The 4,272-nt window shown below is 30.1% G+C and overlaps 1 long non-coding RNA gene across 3 annotated transcripts; it reads right to left on the reverse strand.

Moving 5' to 3' along the window:
• Positions 1-850: 850 nt before the first annotated feature.
• On the reverse strand, positions 851-3,082 carry LOC136213928 (uncharacterized). 3 transcript variants are annotated; one of them, XR_010681032.1, is made up of 4 exons: positions 2,836-3,082; positions 2,372-2,503; positions 1,099-1,175; positions 851-1,008 (listed from the first exon to the last, which is right to left on the reverse strand). It is a non-coding gene; the product is annotated as an uncharacterized lncRNA (long non-coding RNA). The 3 variants fall into 3 exon arrangements; XR_010681038.1 differs by having other exon boundaries at positions 2,196-2,503; XR_010681044.1 differs by lacking the exon at positions 1,099-1,175 and having other exon boundaries at positions 2,196-2,503.
• Between the last annotated feature and the right edge of the window lie 1,190 nt (positions 3,083-4,272).

The raw sequence follows: 4,272 nt of genomic DNA on the forward strand, positions 1-4,272 counted from the left end.
TATGGGTGCATCATGGACTTCTAGAAGCCATCGAATGGATCAGTCCTCCTTAGTTTTTTTTTTATCTTCGTCATCTACGTCATAGATACTTGATGGGACATAGTCAGCTCGTGCATTTGTTTAAGTACCAACTTTATCAATTGGTTGTGTCTCAGTTACAAATGTATCTCCAGTATAATCATGCTCGACATTATAAGTACCCTCACATATCTCCAACACACTACAAAAAAAAGCATGTGTTATGACAAAAAAATTCGTCACAATATATATGTATTTCGTCACAATATACTTATTGTGACAAAATAATTTGTCACCAATTTCGTTGTAATAAGCTCGTCTCAATAAGTATATTGTGACAAAATTATAGTTTGTCTCAATTCTTGATATTATCTTGTGATGAAATTTCATTAGTCACTTTTACGTTATATGTTGTGACTAATAGTTTGCTAAAACATGTATTACATTTTGTTGCTACAAGTCTATATTTGTCACAAAATGTGAGTTAATTTGACAAAATTTTGATATTTATTGTGGCAAAATCAGTTACTGTGACAAACAAAATTTGTTACAATCAATTGGATAGTATATTGTGACAAATGAAATATTTGTTGCAATTAATTGATTACTATGTTTTGACAAATATAATATTTGTTACAATTAATTTAATGTGATAAATAATATTTGTCAGGATTTCAAACTTAATTGTGACGAAAAGATAATATTAAAAAATTCACGAGTTATAACAAAATCGTGATGAAAAAATCATAGTTGTAAAGCAATAAGAATAATAATAAATTTTTATATCAATAGATTAACATTAATCATATGTCAACCCAATATTCCATTGGAATAAAAATGTACAATATTCTTACAAAAGTAAAAAATAAACCCCAAATTAATAAAATTAATTGACGATATAAGATGTTTAAAGTAACACTAAATCTAAAAACAATCTCCAACTTTGACACAATTGAACAAACTTCAAATCCACGCAAGAGAAAGCCTCGTCTGCATTTAACAAAATAAAGAAAAAAAAGTTTAGATTGTAGTCACTAAAGACAATATAACATAATTATATATTATTGAAGAGATAAATACCTTAAAACTTCAAAGAAAAACAAAGAATTGGAAGGTTATTATCAATCCAATACATGATTTCCTTCCAACAACTATACCTAAAAGAAACTTGTGAAAAGTTAGCAGTTGATTCACAAATTGCGAATTGCTGAAAGACCATATTTCTCTTTATGAAGTCTGCTAACATATTTATAACAAATAGGCTATGAAAGATGAATTCTGATTGAATGTGTACATTACTAGTGAAGTGATTATAAAACCACTAGAATTCCTAAATGATAAATATACATCTAAAATCAATGTTCATATATTCTAGTTTCCAATTCCTAAAATCAAGTACGAGATTCCCTAAAATCAAGTATTTAAAATATTCTACCACCCAAAAACTGCCTAGAGTTGGACAAGAAGTTACAACTCATTAAATCAATCATGGGATAAGGTATTTGGCTGTGGTTTTTGGGGAAATATCAATTTAGGCTCCACATACAAAATAGCACCAATATAGGTTTAACGTTTAAAAAATATATCAATTTAGGCATCGAAAACAAATTGGACACGTCATTCCTATTACTCTGTTAAGTTCTGATGTCTCCCTCCACTTACAATTGACAGAAGTTAATGGAGTAATATCAATGACATGTCTCGTTCCATTGTTGAGGCCTAAATTGGTACATTTTTTAAAAATTATGCCTATATTGATACTGTTTTGTACTTAGAACCTAAATTCATACTTCTCCAAAAACCATAGGCGTATTTTATTACCTTATCCCTTAAATCATTAGCAAACCTATAAGTATGGTCTTGATACATGTTTTGTGCAACTCATTCTGGTAATGTGAACCCCTCAATGTCAGATAAAAAAATTCAATCTAACCCCAAAGTGGTCTAAATGGGATCAATTTAGTCCAAAAATCAAATTAAAAAACATAAATCACTTCAAACTTCTAATTTCTGGTAAAGGTTTTTTTATTTTGTATTTCATTGATTTCTGATACCTTCTAAATATCTAACTACTTGTTGGTAGTTCGTATTTTGCAGCAGAAAAAACCAAATTACAGAGACATTTGGAATAAAAAAAAGACAGTTACACTAATTTGGAATCAACAACAAAAACTAACCTAACGAAAAAGCAGAGAAAAGCAAACAAAAGGGAGAGCGCAGGAGCAAGCCATGGCGGTGGCGGAGGAGGTGAGTTCGATGAGTATAAAATGCACAAAAACCGATCGCATAGTGAGGTTAACAGTCCAAAAAACACTGCAACTTCATACTACAGCAGAAAGGTAGTAGAACAAACCAGTAGAGTTGAGGAGAGCCATGTGCCAAACTTTGGCCACGGATACCCAGTAAAATCCAATGATCCACCAGATAAACGAGAACATTGTATTTGAACATTGTATTTGCAGGTTCAAGATGCTTTGCAACACTGCTATTGAGGGTTAAGATAAAAATGAGGAATCAAAAAATCACAGGGCGTCAGTCGAATATCTCACAGTTGCAGAGCAAAGGTTCAAAGAAAAAAAAACCAAAATAAAATGATTGAAATTACACACATAATGAGACCATCTACAGTGATGATTAAATTTAGGAGTTGCATATCAAATCTTCTTCAATACCGTTCTTATTTCAAATTTCAAATGTCAAAACTTGATTCAAGGAAACAAAGATAAGAAAATTAACATTTAGTGTTTCAAATTGAGATATTTAACTCGAAGAAAAAGATTGAATAAAGCAGCAATTTCAATTATCTTTCAAGAATACCTGGTTCCATCCTCTTCAAGCTGAGCCAACGTAACATACTCTGGAGAATAGCCACTTGAGCCGGAACTCGAATTTCCATCACTTCCAAGCCTCTCTCTGCCCCTCAAAAAATGTAGATTAAATTAGCATCGTTAGGTTGAGATCTAATTAAGTGCAAGACAATTAGAGCTGTTTGGAAGGATTTCTTCCAATTTGATAATGAGATGAAGGTTGTTGGTGGAGTTGCAGCGGTGGTTAGGGATAATTCATTAAGACTTGTAGCTTTAGGGTTTAGGAGTTAATCTTTTAATTTAATTAATTCATTTACTTAAAAAATAGGGTTAAGGTGCAAATATACTCCTAACGTTTTGGGTCAGGAGCAATTTTACCCCTAACGTCTAAAATGGTGCAATTTTACCCCTAACGTTGGAATGCAAGAGCAATTTTACCCCTAATGTTAATAAATTGGGTCAATTTGAGAAATAATTCATCAAACTGTTTTCTCGGTCATGAATCTTGTCATCTACACTTCATACATGTGTCATTTTATCAGTAACAAATCATAAACATACACTGGGATGTGAAAAAAAGTAAAAAAATAAAAAAATATACTGTCTTTTTGTACGAATTAGACACAATAAATTCAAAAAATTCACCAAATTTATAAATATTAATCTCAAATTCTATTATTAAATTATAAAAAAACATGAAATTCTTTTTTCAGAACGAATTGTTATGCAATTGGTGCGGAATAAGGAACAAAAATATCTGTGTTTTATAATATTGTCTGAAATTGACCCAATTTATTAACGTTAGGGGCAAAATTGCTCTTGACTTCCAACGTTAGGGGTAAAATTGCACCATTTTAGATGTTAGGGGTAAAATTACTTCTGACCCAAAACGTTAGGGGTATTTTTGCACCTTAACCCTAAAAAATACTAATTGTTTAATAAATAATGTTATAAAATTAGGGAAAACAATTATTATACTTTACTTTAAGAACTTTAAATTTGACGTTAAATTTTTATGCTTCTAAACTTAAAATTGACCCAAAATATCTCAATATATCTTTCAAATTCTAATATTTGTTATTGACACAAAATAAAAAAAAAAAAATTATCACAACACACTTTAATATGATAAAATTACGCCTTGATAAATATTTAGTTATAATTTTATATCTATTGTGACCAAGCACCATGTGTTTCCATAATCATTAATATTGTGACAAAATTGAAAATCGCTGAACTAGGTTATTTTGACAAAAGAATTAACTTTTTTTGAGACAAAATATTTGTCTCCATATGTTTCTAATTTGGCACCCAAACGTCCCTCCATATATATAGCTACGAACAGTAGTGACAAACTTATTTGGTCCCAATTTATATTCTAATAGCGACAAAAGTTTGTCAAAATAAATATTTCATCACAATCTTTTATAGTTAGTTTGACTATTGG

This window comes from Euphorbia lathyris, chromosome 1, assembly GCF_963576675.1.
Source record: "Euphorbia lathyris chromosome 1, ddEupLath1.1, whole genome shotgun sequence".
Lineage (NCBI taxonomy): Eukaryota > Viridiplantae > Streptophyta > Magnoliopsida > Malpighiales > Euphorbiaceae > Euphorbia > Euphorbia lathyris.